Below are 14,037 nucleotides of genomic sequence, written 5' to 3' on the forward strand. Positions count from 1 at the left end.
TGGGGGGTTCGGGGGAGAGAGGGAGGGCGATCCACGACGTCACCGGGCGAGGGGAGCGGCGAGGCGGCGAGCAGGTGCGTGGCGCGCGCTGCGGTCGCCGTCGGGCACCTGCCTGCCTGCCTGGCCGGCAAGCAGCTCGCTGGAGCGGCGCTGGGCTGGGCCGGCAGGTGGGCCGGGTGCTGGCGCTAGGTAAGCTTTTCTATTTTTCTCTGTTTTCTGTTTTTTAATACTTCTGCAACTTTGTTGAATTAATAAAAATACTTAGGCAACTCCTAAAATCACCAAACTACTCCTGGTCCATAGTTGGATTATTTCCAACATGAAACATTTTAGTTTGAAGATATTTGAGCATTTAAATATTTTATATAATTTTAAATGCCCAAATTCAAATATTTATGATTTAATTCACAAACCCTAAGATGGCCTAGGAAAATGTGCATCACTTTTGGCAGAGGTTCTGAACCAAGACAAAAATGATGGGCATTTTAGAAGGGCATTTCAGGTTCATTGAAAAAGTTTTTAGTAAACCCTAGTTGGTTTCAGAGGGGGCTGGGGGTTCTGTCATCCCCATTTCAGGTTTCTGATGAAAGAGAAAATATGATGCAACACTCTAATGCATGAACTAGCTAGGGTGTGACAGTCATCCTCCGCTCACCCCACCGTCGCCTGCTCGCCGGAGCACCGGCGCGCCGCCGCCTCTCGTCCCGATTGGATCGGGAGGCGTCCGCGACTCCGTCGACCCCCTGCGAGGGCCACGCCTCCTCGGCCCAGCAGCGCCAGGCCCGCGGCCCAGCTCCCCCAAGTCGGCCTGCCTCCTCCCCCTTCTGGGCCTTGGCCCATGGTGAGCCACCTGTCTATCCCCCGCCCAGTGCACGTTATAGCTAAATCCCGCTCACCCTGTTTTTTTCCTGAAAACGACTAAGTCCCCAGATTCCAGTATTTTCATGCCATGTTCATCATGTTGTAACTCTGCATCCGTAGCTCCGTTTCATGCGTGTAATATGTCAAATTGTTCGCCTCGACGAGTACATCATTTCATTCCATTGCATCATATTCATTTGAGGTAATCTTGATGCCTGAATCATTGTTGTAAGAGTGCTTCATGATGTTTTCTACTGTCTGTTAACAGAACGAGCTCTTTTGTCATTTTTGCCATGATTGATGTGTGCATCCTATGAGGTTGATGTCTACATGTGTTTTGATCTATGCCATGTCTTCTTTACAGTGGTGTTTGCCATGCATTTTTGCGATCAATGTGGTGACTAGCACAAGCATGCAAACTAGGCATCGTGATGTTGTTGATTTTAGTCCCTGTTCTGCTGTTATTTTGATGCCATGTAAACATGATGCTATAGAGAGATCCATGCATATTTTGAGATACTTCAGTTAGGGTGTTTTGAACATGTGGTTATTGTCTATCCATTCATGCCCTTTTTTGAAATTATGGAGTAGTCTAGCAGGTCATTTGAGTGCTCTACTTTTGCTTCAAAATGTTTCCTGGCAGATTGTTTACTTGTTATTCAATTTGGCCAAGGTTGCTATAGTTGATCCTTGCATGCTATGAACTTGTTCTTGACTTGGTTTGTCTCACAAACATGTCTTCTTGATGATGCTATGCTTATCTTGTCATGCAATGACTTGTGGTGAGTGTATCGAGCTTGTTAAGTAGGGTACATGATGTTGCTGTTTTGCTAGGCTGAATCTGTTATTTCGTGATGCTATATAAACATGTTGCTACTAATCATTCTATGCATAATCTAAAGATGTTCTATAAATATGTTTTTTTCTACATGTCATGCTTTATCCATCCATGCCCCTGGTAGCATTTATAGCTTGCTGTAGCTAGTTGTTTCCTTGCTCCAAAGTTGCTTCATAATGTTGCTGTCAGCCTGTTTACATTAAGTTCAGTTGTTACCATGTGTTTTGCTAGTGAACCATGCACCCTATGACCTTGCTATTGCCATGCTTAGCTTCAAAAACATGCCTTCTTACTGTTGGGTGCCTTGTAATGCCATGTAATGCTCTGTAGTGAGTTGCACAAGCTCATCTACATGCCTTCATAATTCTGTTTCTGCCATGTATGAATCTGTTTTATAACTTGCTATGTTTACATGGGTGCCATCATATTTTCTGTTCCTTTTTGGCTTATGGTCAGTGAGGGACTTTTGATCTACACATTTAGTAGATTCATGCCATGCCTTTGTTTTCCATGTTAAGTTCCTGTAACATGTTGTTTGATAGCTCTAAACATTGCATCGTGATGTTATTTTCTGCAAAGTCTGAATTGTTATAACTTGCAATCTTACCATGTGTGTTTGAGCATGTTCTAGTGATTTCTAGAGATAGCTCAATATTCATGTTTTGTAATGCTCTACCTGTACATCATGCCCATGCCTTTTGTTGTTATGTTGGGTGCTGTAGCATGTTGTTTTGATGCTTGCAATATGCCTAGTTGCTGTTTTGGACAGATTGTTGCTATAACTTGTTTCATGTGTGTGTGTTGAACCGTTGCTCCGTTTTGAGTGTGCTCTATATGAAACTTGCTTAGAATTGCATGTAGTTTCATATTATCATGTTGCATCCATGTTTTGAGGTGTTTGCTTGATGTTTGGGTGCATTTTGCATCAATGCCAGGTTTAACTTGTTTTGCTCATATCTTCTAGGCCGTAGCTCCGAACTAGATGAACTTTATATGTAACTTGACTAGAATCTTGTGTAGATCATCTTGGTGCATCTTAACTTGCTGTTTAACAACTTGAACATAAGGTTTATTCAGATCTGGACCAATTTCGAAATTTGCATATGAGGACTTACCGGAATTGTTATATGTTGTTCCCGGCCTCATTTAAACTTGCTTTGATGTGTTGTTCTTGTTTGCATCATCTCTTGCCATGAGTAGCTTCATGTAGCCTTGTCATGCATCATGCTTGTTGTGCATCATGTCTTGTTCATGTGTGGTGTGTTCATTATGTTGTGTGCTTCTTTTCGATAGTTCCTGTTTCGTTGCGATCATGAGGATTCGTTCGTCTACGCTTGGTTCGGCTTCATCCGTTCGTCTCCTTCATGGACTCGTTCTTCTTCCTTGCGGGATTTCAGCCAAGATGACTGCTACCCTGGATCTCACTACTATCATTGCTATGCTAGTTGCTTCGTTCTATCGCTATGCTGCGTTACCTATCTTTTGCTCATCAAGCCTCCCATATTGCCATGAACCTCTAACCTTTGACACCTTTCCCATGCAAATCGTTGTTTGGCTATGTTACCGCTTTTGCTCAGCCCCTCTTATAGCGTTGCTAGTTGCAGGTGAAGTTGAAGATTTCTCCATGGTGGACAGGATTTTGGTCGGGATATCACAATATCTCTTATATTATTAATGCATCTATATACTTGGTAAAGGGTGGAAGACTCGGCCTTTTGCCTAGTGTTTTGTTCCACTCTTGCCGCCCTAGTTTCCGTCATACCGGTGTTATGTTCCCGGATTTTGCGTTCCTTACGCGGTCGGGTGATTTATGGGACCCCCTTGACAGTTCGCTTTGAATAAAACTCCTCCAGCAAGGCCTAACCTTGGTTTTACCATTTGCCTCACCACCACCTACCCTTTCCCTTGGGTCGGCCAACCCAAGGGTCATCTTTATTTTAGCCCCCCCCCCGGGCCAGTGCTTGTCTAAGTGTTGGTCCGAATTAGAGCACCGTGCAGGGCCATCCCTTGGCAACTTGGGTTACGTCGGTTCCTGTACGCTTCGCTCATCCGGTGTGCCCTGAGAACGAGATATGTGCAGCTCCTATCGGGATTTGTCGGCGCATCGGGCGGCTTTGCTGGTCTTGTTTTACCATGGTCGAAATGTCTTGTAAACCGGGATTCCGAGTCTGATCGGGTCTTCCTGGGAGAAGGTCTATTCCTTCATTGATCGCGAGAGCTTGTCATGGGCTAAGTTGGGACACCCCTGCAGGGTATAATCTTTCGAAAGCCGTGCCTGCGGTTATAGGCAAATGGGAATTTGTTAATGTCCGGTTGTAGATAACTTGACACCAGATCCGAATTAAAACGCATCAACTGTGTGTGTAGCCGTGATGGTCTCTTTTTGGCGCAGTCCGGGAAGTGAACACGGTTTCTGGGTTATGTTTGACGTAAGTAGGAGTTCAGGATCACTTCTTGATCATTGCTAGTTTCACGACCGTTCCGCTTATTCTCTTCTCGCTCTTATTTGCGTATGTTAGCCACCATATATGCTTAGTCGCCGCAGCAGCCTCACCACTTTACAACTTCCTTTCCCTTTAAGCTTTGCTAGTCTTGATACCCATGGTAATGGGATTGCTGAGTACTCGTGGCTCACAGATTACTACAACAACAGTTGCAGGTACAGGTTATGCGATGATCTTGACGCGAGAGAGATGTTTGCTTGTCTTGGAGTTCTTCTTCTGCTTCCTCTTTGATCAGGGGATAGGTTCCAGGTCGGTAGCCTGGGCTAGCAGGGTGGATGTCGTTTGAGTTTCTGTTTGTGATTCATCCATAGTCGGATGAAGCTCTGATGTATTGTGATGTTGTATTCGAGTGGCATTGTATGCCTTATGTATGTATCCCCATCTATTATGTAATGTTGATGTAATGATATCCACCTTGCAAAAGCGTTTCAATATGCGGGTCTATCCTTGGTGGGACCTTCGAGTTCTGTTTGGATAGGGTCGCATATTGGGCGTGACAATACCACTCTCTGACTTTTCTAGGGAATTTTTGTAACAGTGGTAAACTTTCTGTTTTCAAACAGCAACATGTATACTAGCAAAATAAGCATGGCAAAGACTATCCTTGACTTTTTTATTGAAAATAAAGATGCAAAACATTAATCTACATAACAGCAAGCAAATACTAACAAGAGAAAATGACGCTCCAAGCAAAACACATATCATGTGGTGAATAAAAATATAGCTCCAAGTAAAGTTACTGATGGTAGGAAGACGAAAGAGGGGATGCCTTCCGGGGCATCCCCAAGCTTAGGCTCTTGGTTGTCCTTGAATATTTTGGGGTGCCATGGTCATCCCCAATCTTAGGCTCTTTGCCAATCCTTATTCCATAGTCCATCGAATCTTTACCCAAAACTTGAAAACTTCACAACACAAAACTCAACAGAAAACTCGTAAGCTCCGTTAGTATAAGAAAATAAAACCACCACTTAGGTACTGTAATGAACTCATTCTAAATTCATATTGGTGTAATATATACTGTAGTCCAACTTATCTATGGCTCATACCCTCCGATACTACTCATAGATTCATCAAAATAAGCAAACAACACATAGAAAACAGAATCTGTCAAAAACAGAACAGTCTGTAGTAATCTGTATCAAACGTATACTTCTGGAACTCCAACAATCCTACCAAATTAGGAAGTCCTAATCAATTTATTTACCAATCTGAAGCAAAAATAATCAGATTAGAAGCACATTACTGTGAATTAACAAAACTAATTTACTGGGTGCAAAAGTTTCTGATTTTCAGCAGGATCAACACAACTATCACCGTAAGCCATCCTAAAGGTCTTACTTGGCACTTTATTGAAACAAAAGCTGTAAAACATGATTACTACAGTAGCATAATCATGTGGACACACAAAAACAGTTAGGATAAATATTGGGTTGTCTCCCAACAAACGCTTTTCTTTAATGCCTTTCTAGCTAGGCATGATGACGGCAATGATGCTCACATAAAGGATAAGAATTGAAACATAACGGGAGCATCATGAAGCATATGACTAGCACATTTAAGTCTAACCCACTTCCTATTCATAAGGATTTTGTGAGAAAACAACTTATGGGAACAAGGATCAACAAGCATAGGAAGGTAACACAAGCATAGCTTCAAGAATTTAAGCACATAGAGAGGAAACTTGATATTATTGCAATTCCTACAAGCATATGTTCCTCCCTCATAATAATTTTCAGTAGCATCATGAATGAATTAAACAATATAACCAGCACCTCAAGCATTCTTTTCATGATCTACTAGCATAGAAAATTTACTAGTCTCCACATAAGCAAACTTCTTCTTTATGGCATACGTATCATCACAATAATCATCATAGATAGGAGGCATGCTTTCATCATAGTAAATTTGCTCATCAAAGCTTGGGGGACAAAAAATATCATCTTCATCAAACATAGCTTCCCCAAGCTTGTGGATTTGCATATCATTAGCATCATGGGTATTCAAGGAATTCATACTAACAACATTGCAATCATGCTCATCATTCACATATTTCATGCCAAGCATTCTATGTAATTCTTCTTCTAGCACTTTGGCACAATTTTACTTTCCATCATACTCACGAAAGATATTAAAAAGGTGAAGCGTATCAGACAAACTCAATTCCATTTTTTTGTAATTTTCTTTTATATACTAACTAGTGCTAAAACAAGAAACAAAAAGATTCGATTGCAAGATCTAAAGATATACTTTCAAGCACTCACCTCCCCGGCGACGGCGCCAGAAAAGAGCTTGATGTCTACTAAACAACCTTCTTCTTGTAGACGTTGTTGGGCCTGCAAGTGCACAGGTTTGTAGGACAGTAGAAAATTTCCCTCAAGTGGATGACCTAAGGTTTATCAATCTGTAGGAGGCGTAGGATGAAGATGGTCTCTCTCAAGCAACCCTGCAACCAAATAACAAAGAGTCTCTTGTGTCCCAACACACCCAATACAATGGTAAATTGTATAGGTGCACTAGTTCGGTGAAGAGATGGTGGTACAAGTGCAAAATAGATAGTAGATATAGGTTTTTTTAATCTGAAATAATAAAAACAGCAAGGTAACCAATGATAAAAGTGAGTGTAAACGGTATTGCAATGATAGGAAACAAGGCCTAGGGTTCATACTTTCACTAGTGCAAGTTCTCTCAAAAATAATAACATAGATAGATAATATAACAAGCCCTCAACATGCAACAAAGAGTCACTCCAAAGCCACTAATAGCAGAGAACAAACATAGAGATTATGGTAGGGTACGAAACCACCTCAAAGTTATTCTTTTGGATCAATCTATAAAAGAGTTCATACTAGAATAACACCTTAAGATACAAATCAACCAAAACCCTAATGTCACCTAGATACTCCATTGTCACCTCAAGTATCCGTGGGCATGATTATACGATATGCATCACACAATCTCAGATTCATCCAACCAACACAAAGTACTTCAAGGAGTGCCCCAAAGTTTCTATCGGAGAGTCAAGAACGTGTGCCAACCCCTATGCATAGGTTCCCAATGTCACGAAACCCGCAAGTTGATCACCAAAACATACATCAAGTGGCACATGATATCCCATTGTCACCACAGATAATCACGGCAAGACATACATCAAGTGTGCTCATAAAAGTCTCAATCCGATAAGATAACTTCAAAGGGGAAACTCAATTCATCACAAGAGAGTAGAGGGGGAGAAACATCATAAGATCCAACTGCAATAACAAAGCTCGGGATACATCAAGATCGTGCCATAGAGGGAACACGAGAGAGAACATGAGAGAGACAGAGAGATCAAACACATAGCTACTGGTACATACCCTCAGCCCCGAGGGTGGACTACTCCCTCCTCGTCATAGATAGCGCCGGGATGATGAAGATGGCCACCGTGATGGGATCCCCCTCCGGTAGAGTGCCGGGAAGGGCTCCCGGGAGGTTTTTGGTGGCTACAGAGGCTTGCGGCGTCGGAACTCCCGATCTATCTTCTGTTCTGGAAGTTTTAGGGTATGTAGGTATATATGGGTGAAAGGATTACGTCGGTGGACCAAAGGGGGGGCCATGAGGCAGGGGGGCGCCCCCACCCTCGTGGGAACCTCCCTTCTTCCCTGACGTGCACTCCAAGTCCATCGGGCGGCTTTCCTTCCAAAAATAACTTCTCCAGTTGATTTCGTTCCGTTTTGACTCCGTCTGATATTCCTTTTCCTCGAAACACTGAAATAGGCATAAAACAGCAAATCTATGCTGGGCCTCCGGTTAATAGGTTAGTCCCAAAAATAATATAAAAGTGGATAATAAAGCCCAATATTGCCTAAAACAGTAGATAAAGTAGCATGGAGCAATAAAAAATTATAGATACGTTGGAGACGTATCGGTACTCCTATTGCTCCTCCCGCTGCTAGTGCGGAATCTTATGATATTAATGCCGCTTTGTTGAATCTAGTTATCAAAAAACAATTTTACGATACTCCTAATGAGGATGCCATGTCCCATCTAAACACTTTCATAGAATTGTGTTATATGCAAAAGAAAAAATATGTGGACAAGGATATTGTGAAGTTGAAATTGTTTCCTTTCTCTTTGCGAGATCGTGCAAAAAACATGATTTTCTTCTTTGCCTCGCAATCATATCAATTCTTGGGATAAGTGCGAAGATGCTTTTATTACAAAGTATTTTCTGCCCGCAAAAAATATTGCCTTAGAAATCAAGTCATGAATTTTAAGCAATTTGACCATGAACATGTTGCATAATCTTGGGAAAGAATTAAATTGATGCTAAGAAATTGTCCTACTCATGGTTTAAATCTTTGCATAATTATACAAAAACAATATGCAGGATTGAATTTTGTTTCTAGAAATCTTTTAGATTCCGCCGCGGGTGGTACTTTTATGGAATTACTTCGGGTGAAGCTACAAAACTGTTAGGTAATATCACGACAAATTATTCACAATGGCATACTGAAAGAGCACCTACTAGTAAAAGGTTAATTCGGTTGAAGAAGTTACTGCTATGAGTGAAAACGTTGATGCTCTTATGAAATTGGTTGCTAGTAAAAATTCTCCTATTGATCTTAATGACGTGCCTTTTTCTACTTTGATTTAGCAAAATCGTGACCACGTAGATGTGAATTTTATCTCGCGAAATAATCTTAATAACAATGCTTATAGAGGTAATTTTAATCCTAGGCCTTTTCCTGGAAATTCCTCTAATAATTATGGCAAATCCTATGGTAATTCTTCTTACAATAATAATAGGAACCCCTCTGATCTTGAGAGTAATATTAAAGAATTTATCAATGCTCAAAAAGTTTTTAATACTATGATAAAATAAAAATTGAGTAAACTTGATGATATATCTAGAAGCATTGATAGAATTTCGCATGATGTAGAAAATCTTAAGATTAATTTTTTTTTCACCTAAGGGTGATGTTAATGAGTCAATTAAAGCATTATATGTTTCTATGGATAAAATTAAGAAAAGGACTGCTATGCTTAGAGCTAAAAGTGAATTTTTAGAAAGAGTGTTTTCTACCGATTACTTTTATAATAATGATGAAGATCTTAAAATGATTGGTGTTTCTTCTATTGATTCCTTGTTTATTAATATTAAACATGATGACAAAGGGACTGAAGAAGAGTCAACTTTAGCTAGAGGGCATCCCCATAATTCGAAGGGTGAAAATCTTGTTGAGAATTTTGATAAAAGTGGGTTTGGAGAGGTCAAAACTTTAACTAGTGATGTGCCCACTCTTTTGGATCAGAAACATTTTAATTATGATAGTGGCTCTTTGATTGAATGTATTTCTTTGTTTCAATACATGATAAATTCACCCAATGCTTATGAGCAAAATAAAGCTTTTACTAAACATATTTGTAGAAGCGATGATGGAAGCTTTAGAAAAAAAGTTGGAATTAGAAAATTCAATTCCTAGAAAGTTATATGATGAATGGCAACCTACCATTAAAGTCAATATTAAAATTTATGAGTTCTTTGCTTTATGTGATTTGGATGCTAGTGTTTCCACAATTCTGAAATCTCTATGTGATGTGCTAGGTTTTACCAAGTTGGAAGAATGTTCTCTTAATTTGCACTTGGCGGATTTTACTATTAAAAAACCTTTGGAAAGGATAAATGATGTTCTTATTCTTGCAAATAGGAACTATGTGCCCATAGATTTTATTGTTCTTGATATTGATTGCAATCCGTCTTGTCCCATTATACTTGGTAGGCCATTTTTACAAACTATAGGTGTCGTGATTGATATGAAGAAGGGAATATTAAACTTCAATTTCCCTTGAGAAAGGGTATGGAACAATTCCCTAGAACAAGAATTAAGCCACCATACAAATAAATCATGAGGGAAACCTATGGAGCAAAAAATAAAGACGACAATACTTGAATCTATGCATTATGCCTAGCTAAGGGCGTGAAACAATAACGCTTGTTGGGAGGCAACCCAATGAATAAATTTTATTTTTGCCTTTTTTGTTTCTGTTTTTGTGTGTTCACACAATTATTCTACTATTATGATTGTGTTTTATGTTTAGTTAGCATTTGTGCCATGTAAAGCCTATAGGATCATGTTGGGTGAAAGTTGATTTGATCCTGTTGAAAACAGAAACTTTTGCGTCCAGTAGCTGAATTTTTAAAAATCACAGAAGCAACAAAAAATTCTGAATTTTTTACACAAGATTGACTTAGAAATTGCCTATGTTGTCCTAAGTTTTCAGAATTTTTGGAGTTAAATAAGTATGGTCGATGTCCAGATGACTACAGGTTGTTCTGCGTTTGAAAAATTATGTTTTCTTTGCATTGTGTGCTTATTTTGATGAATCTATGGATTGTATTGGAGGGTCTAAGCCATGGAAAAGTTAGAATATAGTTGGTATAATGCAATAATAAAATATGAATGGGTTGGCAACAGTAATTAAGATGGTGATTTTCTTTATTACTTACGGATCTCACGAAGGTTTTGTTGAGTTTTGTGTGATTGAAGATTTGAAGTTTTGGGTGAGATCACGAGGGATGAAGAAATAAGGAGTGAAAAGAGCCTAAGATTGGGGATGCCCATGGCACCCCAAGGAAATATTTAAGGAGAACAAAGCAACTAAGCTTGGGGATGTCCCGGAAGGCATCCCCTCTTTCTTCTAACACCATTAGTAATTTTGCTTGGAGCTATATTTTTATTTATCACATATCATCAATTTTGCTTAGAGCGTCTTGTATTGTATGAGTCTTTGCTTGTTTTGCTTTTTAGTTTGTTGTAATCATCCTTGCTGGACACACCTATTTTGAGAGAGCCAAAATGATGTTATGATTTGTTGGAATTGCTCTAGTGCTTCACTTATATCTTTTTGAGCATGGTGGTGCTTTAATTTTTGAAGAAATACTCTCATGCTTCACCTATATTAATTTGAGAGTTAGTAAATTTTTGAAGAAATTCTCTCATGCTTCACTTATACTCCCTCCGTTCCAAATTACTCATCGTGGTTTTAGTTCAGATTTGAACTAAAACCACGATGAGTAATTTGGAACGGAGGGAGTATTATTTTGAGAGACAAAAATTTATGTGGTCACGTTCTTCACTTAAATTTGTTTGAGAGCTTGTCATAAGCAATGGTAATATATTAATCTAGTACCAAAGTGTGAGATATCCAAGAGAGATATAGTAAAAACTTTCATGAAGATCATTGGATAAAATAAACTTGATTCTTTGTAATAGTTGAGATATGATGATAGTAATATGCAAGTCATGTTGGTGAGTAATTATGCTTTAGTAAGAATATTGGTGTTAAGGTTTGTGATTCCCTATGCAAGCACGAAAGCCGATAGTTGTGCAATGAAATTACATCCTACTTATGGTGCATTATCGGTGTTAGTAATGTCCAATGCTCGTTTATGTAAATTTTTGTTTTTTGGTTGGTTGTTTCTCAATCTATTTGATGGCCTTTCCTTGTACTAAGTGGGAATACTACTTGTGCATCCAAAATCCTAGACCCAGTTGTCGGTGTCAAAACCAGCGGATCTCGGGTAGGGGGTCCCGATCTGTGCGTCTAAGGTTGATGGTAATAGGAGACAGTGGACACAATGTTTACCTAGGTTCGGGCCCTCTCGATGGAGGTAAAACCCTACTTCCTTCTTGATTGATATTGATGATATGAGTAGTACAAGAGTTGATCTACCACGAGATCGTAGAGGCTAAACCCTAGAAGCTAGCCTATGACGATTATGATTCTGTCTCTAAGGACTAGACTCTCCGGTTTATATAGACACCGGAGAGGGCTAGGGTTTACATGAAGTCGGTTACAAAGAAGGAAATATAATTTCTGGATCGCCAAGCTTGTCTTCCACGCAAAGGAGAGTCCCACCCGGACACGGGACGAAGTCTTGAGTCTTGTGTCTTCACGCTCCAATAGTCCGGACAAAGTATATAGTCCGGCTGTCCGGATACCCCCTAATCCAGGACTCCCTCAGTAGCCCCTGAACCAGGCTTCAATGACGATGAGTCCGGCGCGCAGTCTTGTCTTCAGCATTGCAAGGAGGGTTCCATCTCCGAATAGTAATTATCGAACACCTGAACCGTGTCCAGATCTGCAAGATGATCTTCACATACCACCGTAGAGAGCATAGTATAAATCTAATATGCTGGCAATTTTTTCGTGCCCCTGTATCGTGGCCCGGCCCAACACGAACCGGTTTTTCTTAGCCCACTTCGGTACGCATTGCGAGGCAGTTTTATTGGCATGCCCTGCCAAAGCAGAGATTGTGTCCCCCGTATCGCGGGATCTTCCATCGATATGGGCGTGCGCAACCCCACGAGGACTGTTGGTATGACTCCGTGTTTTTAGATAAGTCCCAAGCGGTCATGCTGAGGACGCTTGATATTCACCCCCTTTATAAAGGGGCCAAGGCCTATACCTCTTTTCCACCACTCTTGCGCATTTTCGCATCTCGAGTTCTAACACCCGAGACCCAAACTCAAACACCCCAGATCCTCCAATATGTCCGGATCCAACCCTCAAGGCCGATGGGTGGCCTCCTCGGTCGAAGAGGAGGACATTGCGAGGCTTAGGGAGGTCGGATATTTGACTGCCGACATCCAGCACAGGCTTCCTGCTCCAGGGCAGGTCATCCCTACTCCTGAGCCTAATGAGAGTGTCGTATTTGTTTCTCACTTCCTCCGCGACTTGGGCCTCACCCTTGATCCCTTTGTGAGGGGGCTCATGTTCTATTATGGGTTAGATTTTCACGATCTAGCTCCGGACGCTATCCTCCATATCTCATCGTTCATCATTGTGTGCGAGGCTTTTCTCCACGTCACTCCACACTTTGTCTTATGGCTCAAGACCTTCAATGTGAAGCCGAAGATGATTGAGGGGCGACATGCAGAGTGCAGAGGTGCCGTAATAAGCAGGAACGCCGATGCCCCATGGCCAGAGGGTTCTTTCCCAGAGGTATCCGATTTATGGCACCAGAGGTGATTTTACGTCATGGCTCCCAGAGGCACAAAGTGGGTGGCTGCCCCCGACTTCCGTTCGGGCCCTCCGTCACAACTGGCGTCAAGGACCAATGTAGGACGGGATTGGGGGTCTGCTAGTGATGTACCAACAATGCAGAGCTGTATCCGGGAGTTTCTTGAGAGGGACATTAACCTTGTCGGCATAATTCAGGTAATGCTAATCCGACGGATGTTGTCGTGCAAACGCCGACCTCTCCGGATGTGGGAGTTCAATCCAGAGGGTTCGCGGACTATTCTGCACTTCTTCGCCTGACGCTCGAAGGGATGTGTAAATTATTCTTCGGACCACAAATAAAGTGTCCGGACACCACCGAGGATGCGGGCCTAAGCTGCAATCACCCAGATACCCAAGTAAGTAAACCCGAAACCGAACACTTCGTTCAAATTTATCATAATCATTATTCTGAAAATCCTCTGTGGCCAGGAATGGCTCAGCAAGGCGGAGAGAATCAGGTGTCCGGCGCCACTTCCCGAAGGCTCGCCTAGTCCTACCATAGCCAAGATGCTTGGCCGGGTGCTTAGCAAAATGCCCTGAGGGAAAGATGAAGGGAAGATCAGAGAAGCCGAACTTCACACACTGCACATCCAAACCGGGGGAATTGCTACCTCCCCAAAGGAGGATAGTCAGGGAGGGGAATCTAAGGCCTCCTCCCTGCGCAGGAAGAAGAGGGCCGCCTCTGAAGACTTGGAGACGGAGGTGCCCAAACAGGGGGAAAAGTGTCACCAGGGGGCCCTGCCCCGAAGGGCGCCCTCACCGCGTCATGCCCGCCAATGGGCCAGCCCT

Source organism: Triticum aestivum, chromosome 4B (assembly GCF_018294505.1).
Source record: "Triticum aestivum cultivar Chinese Spring chromosome 4B, IWGSC CS RefSeq v2.1, whole genome shotgun sequence".
NCBI classification, from domain to species: domain Eukaryota; kingdom Viridiplantae; phylum Streptophyta; class Magnoliopsida; order Poales; family Poaceae; genus Triticum; species Triticum aestivum.